This window comes from Seriola aureovittata, chromosome 14, assembly GCF_021018895.1.
Source record: "Seriola aureovittata isolate HTS-2021-v1 ecotype China chromosome 14, ASM2101889v1, whole genome shotgun sequence".
NCBI classification, from domain to species: Eukaryota; Metazoa; Chordata; class Actinopteri; order Carangiformes; family Carangidae; genus Seriola; species Seriola aureovittata.
In genome coordinates, this window is record NC_079377.1 from 7,305,412 (window position 1) to 7,324,719 (window position 19,308).

The window sequence follows — 19,308 nt, forward strand, 5'->3', positions numbered from 1 at the left end:
GAGACTGTTCTTCCTGTAATCCCTCTCCACTGTCAACAGCAATATACAGACAGATCATTAACTGTATTTGCTGCCCGCTGGTGGGAATCTTATATCTGCCCTGTTCTCTGTGGTGAGCCTGTTATGATGTGGATCTGTGTTCTGATTCTGTCGCACACCGTATTGATGTGTGTGTCCTGGTTCTACGGAGACCCCGAGCCCCCGCCCCCCCTAAGGTTTTAATTTTACCGGGTTAAGGCCACGATACACTTGATTGATGGCACGTCTTACACAAGGAGGCAGAGAGATAGAAATCCACATTATCCTTCTCTGAAAGCCTGACATCCCTCCAAGAGCATGTTATCAATCACACCGAAACATCATAAAATCCTCCTCAAGTTGTCCTGTAAAAATCCTCACAAGCCATTAGAGGATAACAGAGCCAGGAGGAGGAACAGTAGCAGTTGGACAAACAGACGTGTCTTTTCTTTGGTTTCTCTTTGTAATGGCTCGGCCAATGGAGAGAACTAGGTTTATCCGTCAAAGATAAAGTGGTTGAGATTTAAGATGCCTGCAGGATAACCAATGTTTGCATATTCTGAACTGATGAAAGAAAAGAGCAAAGAAACAGATAAAAATAAAATAATCTGAATTTATTTTCCTGATAAAAGACAAAATGAGACTCTAATCATTGTCTTCATCTGTAATGTAATAATTATTCACATACGGAGCCAGGAAACACAAAACTGTGAAAAAAGGCTGTAGATTGCTTATACACTATCTTCACAAATGTACTTTGCTTCACATCATCAGCACAGACAAAAGGTCTTTTCATGAGAGATGGTCCTTTTCTGAGCTCCTTTCAATTTCCCAGGGATGCGTCAACGACAACAGCTGGGCGGAAGATTTTCTAGCTCTATCAATCATCTTTAATGGACTGAGGGACAGGCAGTTGACAGAGACGAATCCTGATGGCTTTTCGAAAAAGTAACATGAGTCTGACAGTGATGTGGATATGAGGAGGGATCGCTCTGGTGACAATGAAAGCTACTTAACACAACACAGAGCGGATGTAGTGCTGGCTGTAGGCTTGGCATTTTTATAATATCCACTGTGCAAACAAGATTGTCCATGATCATCAGCCACACTTATTTGCATCATAATTGCTTCTTAACATCTCACAAACATGAATTGCTAAATGCACAGGCTCAACTGAAAGTTCGGGGACTATAAGCTTGCGTTTTATTTATGTTCACATAAAGTCGCTCCTCCCATAGAACAAACCCTTTTTCCACTGTGTTTTATTACAGCACTGAATTAATAAGACCTGAGCACCTAAATGTGGTCACCTGATAATGCATGTGTACCACAGCACTGATAGGGCGGTCAGTATCTTCTAATACCTCCATTCCTGCAGACAGGTACAGGTACACCTCCCCAGAGTTTTGCTGTGACTAAACTTTGAGCCTTCATGTGAAGGAAATTTGAATTAAAATTTTCTTTCATAAATGCTTGCCTTTCTGTGTGTCTGTTTTATGCATAATCTTTGAATAATAAATGTATAATAATTTTTTGGTATATAATCTATGTAAAAGCATTTGGAGTTTAGCTTTTTGTGCTTCTGAATATATCATATAAATGCATTTCCCTTCCTAGTGTGATACAGAACATTGAAAAAGAGACCCAAGGCACTAAACAGAAAGTTCACATAAGGGCCAGAATGAAGCTATAACATGTACCTGTACTGTGGGTCGTAGCACTTTGTAACATTTTGAAAAGTGATTTTGCAGACACTTGCTCCTGTGAGCAAGTACATCTTGTATTTTCTGGACATTTTGACCACTAAACTGGAGCAAAACCAGAAAGTAAAATGAAAAAATGAGACACTAAAGTTTGCATATCCCATGGCTGCTGCACCGCAGATTTGGCTCTTTTAAAGAGCTAATTGCTTTGTGATCCTCAGTACTTTTATTGGCTGAGCTAGCCAACTCATCCGCGCCAAACACGGCAACTAGATTCAGTCTCTCAACAAAATTGGCATCCTGTCATTTAGGTGTACTAATGTGAAAATAAGAATATATAGAAGAGTGGGCTGCAACATACCGGTGGAGCAGGAAAATATATTGTTGAAAAAAAGAAAGAAATATGTCATATTAATGTAATATATATGCAATATGCAATATGTAATATGCAAGTGTGTATGTAAGTAGTAAGTAAGTTCCTTTGAAAAATACTTTGTTACAATCAGGCAGCAGAGACAGTTCAAGAGCAGGAAAATACCCTCAATCCTTCCCTCGAACGGGTGGAAAGTAAACTATGATCTTTTCATGGTCATATAAAGCCAGCCAGGTTAGGAAAATTTAATAATACCCTCCTCCAGTTTGCAGTGTTCCCACAGGAGTCCATCCTCCCCAGACATTTTCTCTCATCATTACCAAGCATGGCTGATCTCTTACCTATGAGCACCTTAGGAACCCAGCCAGCAAAAGCATATGGGGTTCTGTGTTTCATCTCAGTAGCTGAAGACTGAGATTGTAGATAATAGTTTCAGCTTCCATTTTGCTGCTCCTACTGTTCATGGTTGCATAACCCACTGTGACTGTGAAGCTCTTTTTCTGATGGTGTGTGTGTCACTGTGCATCTAGTGTCAGCAAGTCCCTACAAGCCTGGGAATTTGTTCACAGTGCCCGTAAACAGAGATGGAGATGCTGAACTGATCTGGCTGATTGCCAGAGTCTTGGATGCTGCTGCTACAGATTTAATTTACCTGCTTTTCTTAGACTGCTTCGCAAAATGGGTGGTGTGCAAAAGATGCATTGTGGGTAAAACATGTGTCTTTCTGTTTGTTTGAGAAAGAGGTATAGAGAGGGGTAGGGAAGCACACAGAGAAGTTTCAGATGTACTTTGCAATTTCAATTTTGTGAAGCAATCAAAATTTGATTGTGAAAACATTTTTCCATGTCCATTATTAGGCAAATAAAAGCAGATCCGAGTTCCCATAAGTGGAGATATGACCCAGATGCAATTTGGCCATCAATTTATTTTCTTGTTCAAGTAGGATTTCAGCATTATTCCCTGCAGATTTCCACATTATAGATGCCTGCAATATTACAAACGCAGCCTCAGATTCTCATTAACTAAAGCCCCTTTTATACAGCCCATTCAAGGAAGGAATGTTGCAATGTTATTCTGCCTCTCCGTTCTGTATGTATGAACACTAAATGGAGGGGGGGGTTCCCATTGTTCTGCCATTAAGCTGCCAGCAGAAGCAGTCACAGAGCCAGATCGATGTCTGTGTAAAAGGGAGAGCTGGAATGGCGTAACAGGGACAGACACGTCATGCCTCTGATTCACACTGGAGCCTCTTTTTAAACAGAGATCTCGTTATATTACCGTTAAGAGGATCCTTCATTATGCCAGCCTTGCTCGTTTACACTGAACCAAAGAAAGCCAACTTAACGTTTCATCAAGTTTCTTATTTAATTCTAATCATTGGCAAAGATATCCCCATTTTCACATTAACATTGTTGAAATTGTTAAAATTTTGCAGTTTTGTTATCATCCATATCCCCATGTGTTTGAGTTTCAGAAGGACCCCTGAACACTATTATGCATGTGTCCCTATTCCATTATACTTAGAAGCAACAATCATATTCAAATGCACAAAAAAAAAAACATCACAGTACTGAAAGGCGATCAAAGCGACCTCTCTCTCATCTCCTAGCTTTCAGCCTGAGTCACATGTCAAACAGAAGCCCTAAGATGAACATGTGCTCGGCAATCTGATGCACAATCAGGGGTGCCCAGTGCTATAATTCAACTCCTGTTCTTTATGGAGGACATTTCATTTAACAGGCTTAATATTCAGGCGGTAACATCTGCTTCTGTCCACCCCAGTACTAGGCTTCCTCAGCCCCCGTTGAAAAATATAACAGTTAATACCTCATCTATCTCTCCTTGCACCCTGCCACTGCTTTAGGCTGGGCCTATGTGGGACAAAACATTTATTCATCTTCTCCGAGTGCCTTGCTCAGAGAAAGCTTCCCCGAGCAGCCACTCCAGCAAGTCTGCACGGCTAATGAAGATAACTTTGAGCGGTGGCTGGACGGTATCCCTCTGTACTCATAATGGGAACAAGGAGAGAGAGAGAAAGAGAGAAAGAGACACAGAGAGAGACATATTGAGAGAGACAAAGAAGACGAGTGTGTGTGTGTGTGTGTGTGTGTGAGTGTGTGTGTCAGTCTAGAGCAGTTTGAATTAGTTACTCAGCTGTAACCTTGGCTCCTGCCATTGTTGAAGACACCTCTGCCTCGTCCTCTCAAGGCTCCGTTCCCACATGCATTAAGGGACTCAGCAAAGCTCTGCTTACTCTCCCTGGGCTTCTCCCAGGCAGCCCGAAAACCAAGGGCTTTCAATCGCTCCCTCAGACACAATGAATACCTGCTCTGCTCTCATTACAATACCCTGCTTTTCAGAAATAGTGTCAGCTGCAATTTTCTCTCCTAATTATTTTCCGCTCCTCTGAGGGTTAGGTTCAGGACTGGAGCCAGAGGAGGCAGCACGGGGTGGGAAGGAGGGAGGGGGGAGGGCTGAGCTGGATTCTACCTGGCTGGATATGGAGAAGTCTGAATATCAGTCCATAATCTAACAAAGGGGAATAGGGAGTCATGTATATCAAGGTAGGCCTAAACTTTAACCTATGTGGGCATTACCTGCTGAACCACTGAGCTCTCATACAACTCTTCTTGTGGGCAGGTCAAGCAGTAGGAACCAAAAGTTTTACTCTCATACTGAGAGTTGTGGTTTCCACACAAAAGCAAACATATCCCTGAAACTATTAAGCCATATATTCCCTTTCACCTATTTTTTGTAGTATCCATGGCAACAACATATTTCCTCTCTCCTCAGAGCACTTTCAGAGCTGTACACTGATCAAAACCCCTCCACAATTCCACCTCTGTGATTTACGACAGCATTTTCTACTCAACTAATTTCAGTGAAGGAGATAATGACATGGATTAGTTGCTAATCAAGTGCCAATCAGAGATCTGGCTGAACTAAATGTCAGGTGGAATATGTTCAAACTATTGTGGTTACTCCCTTGTGATACTGGATTATGTGTCCTAATCACGGTAATTTTGGATGCAACAGGAGCCAGAGCTGACTCTTTACTGTAACCAAGTTCCCAGGAAATGGATAATAATCTCCATTTTACCTGTAATACCCAGGTAAACAGGGGATTTCGACTAATAGAATGCCAGGCAGATAGTCACAGATGGTACTCTCCAAAGTGACATAAAATACCTCAGGCTTACATGACTCACAAATTCCCCTGACACCAGTATGTAAGCAGGAACCAGAATAAATGACATAATCACAGGTTCCACTACAACACACTAGAAAACCTGTTGTTATTATTGTTCGCCCAATTTGACAAATATGTCAGCTAAGATTGTAAGTGATTTCTCCGAAATGGCTTAAAGAAACACAGTAGGTTACAGTTTCAGATTTAATTATAACAACATACAGTAACATATAAGAAAGAAACTGTATCGTAAGCAGTGAAAGGGAAACCACTGCTGAGTTGCCCTTAAGCAAGGCAGTAAATCTTCAGCTGCTTAATGAAGCAGCATAGTAACCCACTGTAGAGGACTGTACTGCACGCCTCTCAGCAGTAAATGTGTCTAATTTTATGAGTACCAACAGGTCACATCCGAAGAAAGAATATATGAGCTTAAAATTGATGATTGAGAGAGAGACCCACAACGACCTAAAAAACCAACCCTCAAAGGTGATTGTAATTAGGCTGCATTTCCCCACAAGCTTTAAAAAAATAAAGATTATTATATTCACAGTTCATGACAATTCTTGGCTTTGATTCCATGTCTCCTACATTATATCCTAGATATAGTAGACTGAAACAGCCAGGGTTATTGCAGTTGTTTAAAAACAGTTCCTGAAGGCACTCACAGCCCCTTTTCACCTCCTGCTGACACTAATTCTCAGATTGAGTGTTAGTCAGGATTTATTTCAGTGTACCATAACACAGTTAGTTTGAAATAAAATTAAAAGGTAATTGTGTTAATGTTACCATGGCACCTATTTAATAACCCTCTCTAAACTGCACTTCATGCTATATGTAGATCTGTTGATCATGCTGAGATTAAGCCTTCAAGCATTCAGCTCACTGTAGACAGATTTAACTCAAAAAATGAAATATATTTACCATTCATAGGAATAATGGACAGTGAGGCTTGAAAATACTGATATTCATGACTGTATTCATGTTAGTTATCTGCACTAGAGTTGGCTTTGAGGGGCAGGGGCTGAAGTTAGATATATTAGTAACATGCAGTCTTCATGCTGTTGTTCCCAGGGCCGTAAAGGAATCCCAGGTTAGGTTACCACAGCTCATATGACACTGTCGTTGGAAACCTGGAGGCCGACAGCTGCGGACGACTCGGTGCCAGACCCCAGCCGTGCTGAAGTCCCTGGGACAATTGTGTTGGTTCTGGACCTCACATTTAAAGATGTTGTTTTAACGGCTCTGTCTTGTTGTTGGAGGATTCTCTGTCTGAGGTAGTGGTGTCATTCTGTCCAATAGACAACCTTAAGTACACTGTCTGCATTCTTTACATGACATGAGGACTGTTTATTCTTCTGAGCAACTCCAGGCAGGTTAGCAAAACTGCATTTGGATAGGCCAATGCTGATTTCCCTGTGTTAAGATATCAAATAAAAGTTTTTCCACCGAAACTAATAAACTTGACACCACTTTAAATCCTAAATCCAAGCCTAAAACGAATCCAGACATTGACTATGTACACACACCATTATGAGTTTCACTTTAAATTCTATAGATGTTTTAGTGACAAATTGCATTGAGCTGATAGGACATGGAATATCAGCAAAGGATTATCAAAATTAAGTGTGATAAGCTCCCCAGTTTGGTTTCCAGGTCTAATTTGTAGTTTGCATGCCTTAGCTATAATGATTTGTATATCCTCGCAGCACATGGAAACTGTACAGAACAAAACGGACATGAATGCATGATGTTCTCTGCCTTAAACTAGACTGTATAAATATGACTTGACAATATCTGTGGACATACAAGTGACCAGCAAAAGGGTGCCAGCACATCATCAAACTACCACTGTTAGTAACATCTTTCAAGATATCAGTCGTGTCATTTGGAAACACGCTTGGCATCGTCCCCATATCACAGATTGTGATCCCAGCTGCTTACAGAATGGTTTCCTGTCTAATGGAAATCCACCATTTGTGTGTTCCACTACTCTATCTGGGTCTCACAGCCTTCTTTCATTTCTGGCTCTGAGGTGCCCTAATAATCACAGATAAACACAAACCTCCTGTTACAGCTTCCTCTCCCTCCTTCAATATCACACTCATTTTTCACCTTTGACTCCTCATCCAGTCTCTCATTACAAACAGGCACTCTGTCAATGTGGCTATTATCGGCTCGTCTCCTAGGTTAGATTACCTTTGGCACCCCAGCTTTACTATTACTGCCAAAGGAACGAGATAGAGTGAAGGGGAGCCTCAGTAGACAGTGTGGTATGAGAGACTCAGATCTTTTTCCTTCAGAAAAACCAATCTGAGGTGTAACGTAACATGTGTCTTTGCGTTTGTGTATGTGTGTTTCTTGATTGCAGGGTATCCTATTAAAGTTCCTCTAAAAGCAGCATCATACCGCAATGAAAACAAAAAAGAAAAAATTCTCATTTGTGTGTTTCATGTCATAATTGTCTAGAAGTTCAATTGTTTATAAAATTAAACGAATTTCCATTGGTTCTTTGTGTTCATGGGACGAATCAAAGCGTTTCTGAACAACTTGAAACATTATTAACAAGAACAACATGACATGCGGTTAATTCCTCTCTGTGAGGGATTCTGACATCAAAGAGCTCTCACGGCAAGGGTTTACCAGAGCAGTACATATCTGGTACACAGGTAGTCAACATGTAACCCCCCACCACCAGGAAGCGTCTCCTATTAATAAGGTTGCCGCCTATCTCAGTGGGTGAGGGGCAAATGAGCTGCCAGAGAAGATAAAATGAAATGTGCTTTTTTCCTAATTTCAAAGTACAATCCTGCTGCTGACCACTAAGGGCTCCCCTTGGACTAGATCAAGAGTCAGAAGCACACGTGAATTATTGATTAGAAACATCATGTTTTTACTTAACATTAATGAAGACCTACCACTTCAATCACTACTGCTGCCTTTCATGTTTCTGTGTGTTTATAGCATTATATTAATGATAGGAAGTTGTATCAGTCACATGCATCTTTTTGTCCCCAACGTATGGGAAGCTCTGGAATCAATAGAGAACACACATATTTTCATCCGGACTTAATTAAATGCCTCCTCCTGAAATAATAATTGAGAAATTCAGCTAATAAGGGACACACTAATGTTGAGAAAACACATCCCCCATAGCGGATGCTGGCCATTTTCATCATAAATTACTTCCCTGCACAAAGTTGATCTTTGAGTCACCCAAGAGAGCCTGCTGCATGATGGTAAAGAATGGCTTTTCTAAGAACAACCTGGCTAGAGGTGAGAGTTGGAACAGAAGCGCTTTGTTCAATGCATGCGCTGCTCTGAGAAGCAACAACTGTGGACAGGATTAGACAAATGCATGTAATTATTGAGCAATCTGAATAGCAAGCTTTAAGGCTGGCGAAGAGAGAGAGCAAGTATAGCTGCTGCTTCAGACTCTTGGATCTTCAGGCCAAACTCTCTGGCAAGTCCGTAATTGCGGAAATGAAGAAAGATGGAACCGTTCAATGAAAGACCATTGCTTTGGATTAAAATGCATGAACAGCTGTTGCCATTATGCATGGTTCTTTGGGTTTGGTGGTGCAAGGCGCTTCTTCAGCAAAGCTCATAGCCTTGTACAATACATTAACATTTGCAGAGCAGCACACGAAGCACGTCAAAACCACAGAGAGCGATGGAATAGAAAGGTCATCATAGTTTTGTATTGTTGTATTTCTTGATCATTCATCTGTGAAAACAGAGGTTGTGGATTTTTTTATTCTGTTCAAGTGCAGCAAATAAAGGACTATGGCAATATGACTGAACTATGGTTATGGTTATTTCTACAGCTGTTAAACCAGGAGCAATAAACATTTGGACAACAGTAAAAACCAAATAGGATTTTTATAACGATGCTATTTGCTCTTGACTGTTGGCACTGAACGTATGGAATAGCCTACAGGATTAATACGTAAGCATACACTCTAGTTACTCTCATCACATCTGTCTGCTTATCATAAACCGTATATAACATACAACAGTGTCATACAAATGCATTACTGAAACAGTAGTATACAACAAGCTGAAGATAACATGATGATAAAGTACAGGCTGATATCACAGCCTTTACATTTCATATGTTATCAAAATTCATTATTAATTACTTTCATAATTACCAGAACAAACAATTATGTTTGCTGATGTCACTAAAAGATTGTCTTAATATTCATTAGGTTCTTGCTAAGCTGTGCATGTTTGACATGCCTGTGGTAGTACCCAGTGTAAGTTAGGTTACTGATAACTGCTTCTACAGTAGAAGACATTTTTCAAAGCAGTGGTAAATGTATGTTAACTTTGACTCTTTATTTGCTTCATGTATTTTTAAGTATATTTAATTCTTTTATTACTTCTTGCTGCACAGTTTTCCAAAAATTGTATATCTGTACAATCAGTCAGTTGGCTGTCTTTAGTAAATTCTTAAATTGATGAAATATCTGCCTCTAGAGAGTTTATTGTAACAGGACACTGTAAAGTCTGGCCAATATACCTGTCTGAGAGAAGAGCTAATGCCAGAGCTGTCTAAACTGGAGATGAGGGCGATTTGGTATCTTGTTTCGGCCAAGTTAAATAACTCAGCAATATCAGCTGTACAATCAGTTATACATTTTGAAGATTTAAGACAGACACATACAGTATGATACACATAATATGAGGAGAAAAAGAAGCACAGTCTATCCCACTTCAAAAAAAACAATAAATATGTTCATGTAATGCTAGTTAAATCAATCTGAGAGAACATGAGAATACACAAGATACACATGAAGCAGTGGACTGCAGTTTCCTGAACGCTTCTCATATCTATTTAGTTGTTATGTGTGGCTGTAGCTTTAAATACATTTTATCTGCATAGCCAGTAGGGAAAGAAACTGGATGTTAAATTATGTGGGCCTTTCGTTGTAAACATCACTGTGATGTCTGCCTGAAAAAGGAAGAAGCCTGAAAGAATTAGGGTTAAGCCTCAGAAATCAATACAATCATCGGTAAGTGTTTTTCTTTTCTTTCAAAAGGAGATTACCAGAGTTCTCCAGATGATTATCCATTTTCCATTATGGTGAAACTGTAAACAAGATGATTAAAAGGAGTGAAAATTGAATAAAACCAGTGAAAACTGCTGGTGGGTACAAATAATCATTTGTCTTGTGATCCTCAAGTAAAGGTATTTCAGGAATGAGTGGATTTTATGATCCCTGTGGATTTATATGTTGACTTCTGAGGTATGAAAGCCTAAAATGACTATATGAAAGTTTAAATTCAAAATGTATTAAGTTCTCAAGTTATTCAGCAATTACACTGATTGTTTTTGCATCAAAAACAAAAACATAATTATGGAGATTCCCTGAACTGTAGCCTATAATTCAGGGAAATCAAAGCACTTGTAAAAACAAAAAAAAAAAGCCCCAGTGTGCCTCACTGCTATAAAATCATTACCCTTCTGTACCTCAAAGTAGGCAAACAAAGGGAAACAGGCCACTGGGGCCAGAGCTTGCGATTGCCAGCGTGAAATCCTCTCCAGTGATTTATCTGACGGGGCCCTGACAACTTTCTTGCAGACTCCTAAAGTGTGCTATCTATTAATTGAGCCTGTGTCAGCACAGGGGAGATTAAGCGTCCGCAGCTGCCCACTGAAACGTCTTCCCCAGGCCCAGCTGTGAGACACAAATCAAAGGCCCCAGCACTGAGACCAACCGGCACAACACAGAGCCCACCTCCACACAGACACGAAGCTCAGCACTAATGTCCCGCCATGATTAACCGGCAAATATCTCTAGTATTATGCCTGATCAAGACTGTTAACCAAATCGGAAGATTTTGACACTTTACTGATGATTCAGATCAAATTCAATGTATTGGGTGATGTAAGAGAATATTTGCTTTGCTTTATAGATCTGCAACTATCACAACTGCAGTAGTTCAGTTCTGTTCCCCTATGGGTCAAACAATGCATCAGCACTTGGCACACTATTCATAGACTTGACTTATAAGCATGTCTATGATTTACCTCTTGACTCCCTGTCCTTCATAAATGATCTTGCTGTGCTTTTCTCCCCAGGCTCTGTTGCAATAAAAGCTTCGAGTAGACCTCTGGGCTCGCTCTCAGCTCCCCATATCCTCAGTTAAAGGCCTGTCGTCCTCCCACTGCCTCCACTTGTAAAAGCCCTGTGTGGTCTCAGTGCTTAACTAGTGGCCATGGCCTGGCTCCACCATGTGAGGCTCCTTGCTGCAGAGCCAAGGATTAACAGAAATGGGGCTTTTATAATTATACCGTCATGATTCCAGGCCTTTCCTGCTGGTCCTTTTAATTAAGTAGATAATTTTTCTCTGGGGAAGACCAGCTTTAACATACTTACCGGCTATTTCAAAAGCGGACTTTTCTCAGAACTGTGGCAAAGATCTTCTTCCTAAAGACTATTAATTGTTTGAATTAATAAAAAAAATATCACATTTGTGAGTATGCCAGTGTTGCATGTGACAGCAACTAATATTAATCGGCGGGGGGTTATGTTAATGCAAGCGCTGAAGTGTTTTTCTTTGTCTCCCCCACCTCCGTTACGACTATAAAAGCTGCCCTGTCTCGGAAGGATAACGTTGAATCTTGGAGGATAATAGGGTCTTCTGTCACTCACACCTTTGTGAGTGACAGTGACAAGTCTCATAACAAGGAAAATGCCTGGTCACCCTCCCATTCAACCATTTCGAAACGAACGAAGGGACCTATCTCTGCTATCCTGTGGGCAGTCACGCACCCATGCAGCACCCACCTTGCTCTGGAGAGGTTTTATAATTCAAATGGAACGGTATAATGGCCTCTAAGGTGACATCAAGATAGCTGCTTGTTCACAGCTTGGCTTACTCCCCATTCATTTTAAACCCCCCTCCAACACAATCCAAAATGTTTTTATGATGTACACCAGGAAGAAGAAATAGCAGTGGATATGGTCATTTGGAGTCAAATATAATTTCTTATTTCGCTCTCTGCTTGAGTACAAATACTTACTCTCAATCTAGCGAAAAGCTAAATAAAAAACAAACCATTCCATATCAAGACTTTATGGATTACAGAAGATTTGAAAAAAAAAAAACACACCATAATGCACCATTTTCTGTATCACAAACTGGCAGAGCTGAATATCAGTTACTGAGGCTAGGATAGAAGCCACTGACCTTCCAGAGATGATATGTGGACTTACAATACAGTGCACTGTCACCTCTGAGAATATTAGTTATCAATTCTGACTTTAAATCTCTCAGGTCAGCATATATGTCATCTAAGCGCTAGAGCAGCTGTGATGGATGTGAAATGAATAGCGGGATACATTCTTTGTTTTGGAGCTAATCTGATGATTTCCTTACAGCCTCTTAAGCAGGTTATGATCCATTTTTCATGTCTTATACTAAGACAGGATATATTAAATCCATTTATGGCATAATTGCTGATTCCATTAAAGAAGAAGCTTAAGATATTATTAAAATCTGATTATTTTGCATATCAAGGCTGACTGTACCTCAAAAATAAGACACACACAGGGAAGGAAAAAAAAGGGAAACATTGATGAGCTGATTGCGTGTTTTTGGGTGTAGACATGCCGTTGCATTGCAAAGTGTTTTTGCCATATATTTGGTTGTAAAGATCTCTGGTCAATGAGGTGTAATCCAACCAGAAGCCAGAATTCAAGACTGCCAGTATACTTACTCAATGTAGGTGTGAGGGACATAAAAGATGGGTTTGGCACTACTCAGATCTGGCATCGAAATACTATCTGTATCCAAATGTATTGTTTGGACAACGATCAACTTGTAATCACCGCTGTGTACTACCATCTGATATTTTGCATCTGCTGCTGTGGCAATGTGACCTGATGCCCAAATTGGCTTTGGTCACGCTTTACTAAAACTTGGGCAAGCAGGTGATGAAGACGAACAGGCAACATTGACAGATGAGGTGAGCACTTGAACACTAGCCAAGATGATGTCAAGCGTGTACTTGAAAACAAGAGGCAAAGCCGTTGTTACTTCCATTTTCTATTGTAGCTATAGTGGGGGAGAATAGTGCTGGATGTAAACAGTAGCTGAGTGGATGACAAACTTCTGAATGAGTCATGAGATTTTTGCTTCTTGAATGATATTTTCTACACAAAGACAAACACACTTCACATGAGTGAATACACTTGACAGGTTTCTAGGTAGATATAAACCAGACAACCCCTGGACGTAATCCAGCAGTTTGAATAATATAAAAGGCTTTAACCTTGCATTAACAACAACAACATTACAATAGGTATATAATAAATCAATCCAGTATGTGATCTCTAATGCACCACACAAACCACATGAAAACAGAACAATGATGTGGAACTGTAACCTATCTCCATTTGCATCTCAAAGCATCACATTTGGGACAGACAATAGTAATGTGCCCTGCTGTAATTGGATTCTTAATTCAGTTTCCTTACAATAAAATCCATGTGTAGTACTCTGTAGCATAGTGGCTTTGCCTCTTATAGCAAAGGCAATGAGCCTTTACACTGCATGATCTTGGCATTTAGCGTTACAACTGAGGATTTAGTCAATAGAGAAAGGGGCAAACAGAAAGCTGGCCAGCACAGAGACCTGGCACAGCCTTGGTAAACACCAATCAGGTTGGAAGTGCTGGTGCAGCTCACAGACAGAGACCAGAGGTTCTCTCTCTCTCTCTCTCTCTCTCTCTCTCTCTCTCTCTCTCTCTCTCTCTCTCTCTCTCTCTCTCTCTCTCTCTCTCTCTCTCTCTCTCTCTCTCTCTCTCTCTCTCTCTCTCTCTCTCTCTCTCTCTCTCTCTCTCTCTCTCTCTCTCTCTCTCTCTCTCTCTCTCTCTCTCGTCTGAGTCTCATAATATAGTGCAGTATTCAAGAAGAATAATGCAAATTGTAAATCTAATACCTCAACCTTTTTAAACCGCTGTTCCTACAAAATAAGCACTTGAGAGATGATACCTTGGACTGGTGAGTGTCCTGATTTTGAAGGGCACGACTGGATGTAATTTGATTGGTCATAATTGATGGCAGACACTACAACACCACCTGATATCCAACCTCTCACTGCAGGTGCACCTGAGCTACACAAAATCTCTGATCACAAAATCATCTAAATCTGTTGGTCATGCCCAAACAAGCTTGTATTATGAGATTCTGTGACCACCTGCATATGAGCTTTACAGCTCAAAAATTGGGCTTTGAGTCAAACATAATGAGGTGTTGGCCAACTTTACACTAATTACATGGCAACACATCTTTGAGATATCTCACAACAGGCCATATGAAGCAGAGCATGAACAAAACTCAGAGGAATGTGCCTTAACAAATAATTCCTGGATGGGCACAGACTCAGATAAACTTTGATCCCCTGCAAGGACACTGAAGGTGGAACAGCTTCCACACATCATGTCTCAGTCACTTCAACATGGCACAGACTCCAGAGATGTTAGCTGTAAAGTTAATTAGTCAGTGTGAATGAAAGCCCAACAATAGCACTTTGCAGTAGCAACAGAATGCTGATATCAAGCCTCTCTGCTATTATATTAGTCAATGTGCAGAGGAAAGCAAGAAACTCTGGCCGGCTTTAGGCCGTCAAATTAGACAGAAAATAAACCTAAATTTTAGACAGCTATGACTCAAAATTGGTGCAGTTTTCGTAATTGGGGGAAATTGCCTACATTTTATACAGTGATATTTCTAGAGAGAGAAAAATATTTTCCAATATATGCATTATGTTGTTTTATAACTCAATCTGTGCACACATTTATACATTATTCCTATCTCTGCTTGATATATGGGCACATTTATTTTCCTGAACACACTGACTAACACAATAAAACCTGGACACACAAAATGACACCCACAAGGGATCACTACGAGCAACTGTCTTGTCATACTCAACCATGTCTCCTGGAAATTACGTTAATTTACAACTAAATTGTTTTCATGATTACGTTGTGATTACATTTGTAATTTAAGATGTGAACATTTTAGTGACTAATTCAGTATAAACATTTCTGCATCTTACCAAATATATAAATTAACAACATATCCTCATTACGTTAACAGGAATCACAATCATAATTCCTTCAAAACATATCACTATTTATAAAATTGCATAAAAGTAATTTCTAGGCATCAAATTAATTATGAAATTAGCAAATGTTTTGCAAAAACCATTAATTGGATTAAACCATGGTCAATAAGAGATCCCCCACTCTTTGGCCTTTCTCTTTGACTTGAAGACAGGAGTGCTGTGACCATCACATACTGTATGTCTGAGGTGTTAGTATATAATCTGCTTTATATTTATTCATTTATAAGAGAAAAGGATAAAAAGTAAAAATTTACACCAAAATTGCTTAAAAATAACATGAAATTAACCCTGTCAGCTTCACTGCTTAAAGATGACAGCATGCTTTAGTATAGTGCTCAAAAATGGAAATAAAGCATTTGATGTGTCACAGTTGTTTATTTGTCTGACATTTCTTTTGTATTTTTAATTTTCTTTCCTTCACTCAGAAAATAACAAATTAGGCCAAAGCAGTACTTAGCTATTATTACAATTACAAACTAATAAAATGCTGAAATAAGTGTAATAAGGAACACTGACACAAAAATATCCATCTCATTGCAATTCCACTGCTTTACAGCACGTCCTAATGAGCACTAGTTGTTCTCTCCAACTATCAGCATTTGTATATCAGACAAAAGATACAATGAGTAGTTTGGCACTGCTCTTTTAATAATTCTATTATAAGTCTATATTAAGTGTATATACACAGACAGATTCGTATTCCTTACTGTATACAGACTAAAGATACTGTTACTGATCATGCATTCTCCAGGAATATCTCCCTTCCTATCTCTCCTAGCCCTGGACAGCCCACTTCACACAAACCAAACCTAAACCTAAAAATCTGCCTAAAATACATCTATTTATCACAATCTACAACCTATATATTTTTTGTTTTCCTCTCCTACAACTCTGTGATCTGCAACTTACTATTTTGTTTTTCTAAAAATGTTGAGATATGTTCACATATTGTTATTGTTAAGATGAACTTGTATACTGAAAAAGGCTAACAGAATTGAGTGTAGAATAACTTTCTCTTGAACACTGCTTTTTGAAAACTAGTAGTAGAAGAAGTAGTGGTGGTAGCAGTATATCAAGACAAGTTGTGTTGTGAGGTTGTAGCCAATAATTATGCCACCCTCCGTATAACTTTGGATAAGTTACAGCAAAATGATTACTGTGGAGACTAACAAAACAAACAGTGGACAACAAATGTCACCTGTCAGAAGTGAGACACCATGACTGATTTACTTCGTTTGCGGCTGTTTTAAATGTTTGTCTGGTGGCCAGGTGTATGGCACTCCCATGTTAATGAAAGGGTGAGCAACATACTGGGCCTCCAGCCAGGGATTATGGTGGGTTTAAGACAGCGACAGCCAGGAAAGCTAGCCAGGTCCTCTCAAAGTCTATGCAATCTGCAATGCAAATCAATCAACAGTGTGTGGCCAGTGCAGCAGCACTGCAGAACAGCCTGACTGTGAGCAGTCGGTGTTGAAATAATCTCTTTTTTCCTGAGTAGCCATCCTTCTCTGTCAGATGCCATGGCCATCTCATCGCTATCGCTCTAATTAGACGGGTATCCCCGGAGCAGGCAGCGTGATGGAAGACAGGAACACCAATATGCAGTCATCTCAATCAGTTGTAAACGTTGACTTCTTATTAGTACGTTTTTTTTTTTTTTAAAACAGATGATAGACACCATGTTGAATATGAGATCAGAGATGGCTGGGCCATACTTTTAATAAGAACTACTCACCAACCATCAGGAAACATATTTATAATTTCATTACATTCAGGTACAAATGTAATGGACCATGGCTTTGAAAATTTACTGGTGCAGATTTTGGACAATCACACAATGGTTGCAATGACACTGACATTAACAAGACTTAGTAGTAGTACCAGCAGCCTACTCAGTTTACTTGGTAAAGTTAGCGATTCATTTGTTAGCAATATGCCAGTATATTTCATACATGCTCAGGACCATTATTTATATGTGATTATATATAAAACAACAGGAAATTTGTATGAAGTTCAACCACAACCAAACATCCGTGTACTGCTTCAGTAATTGAAAAAAAAGTGCAATATGTGGTATCATTGACTATGACATGAGTATTTACTGTATAATGTATGTAGTTATGACTTTCGAATGCCTGAATTAAGTGTACACTGCTCAACACACAGCAAACCAGATTCATATAAACTGACAGTTACCACACTGTGCTGCAGCAGACAAGTCAGGAGTCCGAACAACTGTTCGACTTAAGCTTTTGGTTTTCAAAATCTAAACAATCTTTTATATTATTATTATTATAGTTTTGCTATTCAGTAAAATGTAATAAATAAATATATATTTTCACTTAACACAACACTTTATTAGCCTCTCATGATCATCTCATTCATCGCTTCATGGGATATTATGTGTGGTTGCCTCACAACAAAGTTAAAGCACCTGCCCTGAATCCCACTGTAGTATTTTTATCCTAAGAAATGATGTGCATGCCCTCCTCAATCTCAGCAGAGCTAAAGATGAGCTAGGCTTCCTGGTTACAGGCTAAATGTAATCATTCCTATTTCTATTCACATTGCATTTACTAAAGCCAGGTATGAAGCATGCAATTCATTTCTCTTTTTCTCCAATCTGTCTCTCAGATCATTTCTGCTGAAGCCTGGCAGATGGGAAAAAGAGGAATAGAGCAAAGCAACAGATCAAATCCAAGGGTGATTCTTGTGTCGTTTCACTAAATAGTAGATTTATCCTGGTCACGTTGCTATGGTTGCAGTGCAGTGGAAAAAAATGGGAGGTAAAGTGTAAATCCCATCACTGATCACTTGGTTATACTTTCATCATTTCTTGTGGTTAAGGTGAAATATGTTTGGATCGGAGGCCTCAAAACAAGCTAGATTAAAAGGTTCTATAAAAATGGTAACTTCCCATGTCCTTATAATGGCTGAAATATCTTATTCAGTGCAATAAGGCATGCACAAGAGATGACAACAAAAAAGAAAAAGGGGAAAAACATTTAGTAACCTATTTATTAAATAAATGTAATATTGGAGTATATTTGTGACAGGACTGGAGGGCAGGCATAATGAATGGCTTCTCTGAAGTCATTTAGAACAGATAAAAACTAGTTTAGTTTAATTAGATTTTCAAACGGGTGGGGGTGTTGTCCCAGTTCTGAAACTGAACAGTCTTTGTGAAGTTGCATTTAAAAGCTCGGTGCATAGGCTACTCTAAAATACATAATAACTGTGCATTTTAATAAGCTTGAGAAGTGTGAGGCAAAACAAGCTGAAACCCATCTGCATGAACAATGAGATACAAAATAAAAATCAAGGTTATAATATCAATTCTTTTTTAATAGTTCACATTCTCTCCAGCTACAAACAACACAGCCCAACGGAAAAAATAGACATGTGCAAGCAAATCCTTCCTGGCATTCATTCAAAGAACAGAAAAACATAATAATTTTCGGGCAATGATAGGGACATACTCAGGATGCAAATTTAATGGGATATACTATAATAAATAGAAATCCATAAATCAGTCAGTATTTTTGAAAAAAATTTCAAAAATGGCTGAACAAGTGCTAACAAAAAATACAGACTATACTTCTTGTTTTCTTCCTCAATATGTGCTCCAGTGAAGAGCACAATAACAGGTTGTGCCTCTCCCATGGCCTGTAAATCGAGTGGATGATTGGAAATCGCTCCAAAGGGATGCCAGACAACCCCTCACCTGCACTGAAGAATGTACCACAGCCAGGATATAGAGTCTAATAGTAGGCCAAAGGCACACAGGAAAAGCTGAATGCGTCCTCACATTTCGCAGTGACGGACGCCCACCTGATTTAGAGTGTAGTTTTAGAGTGTACCCATGTTACAAGCCTTCACATCAA

At 39.4% G+C, this 19,308-nt stretch overlaps 1 protein-coding gene across 2 annotated transcripts in view; it reads right to left on the minus strand.

The window, feature by feature from the left end:
* macrod2 (mono-ADP ribosylhydrolase 2) overlaps positions 1-19,308 on the minus strand; it is a 396,264-nt gene that overhangs the window by 236,939 nt on the left and 140,017 nt on the right. The gene's annotated exons all lie outside the window — the stretch shown is intronic.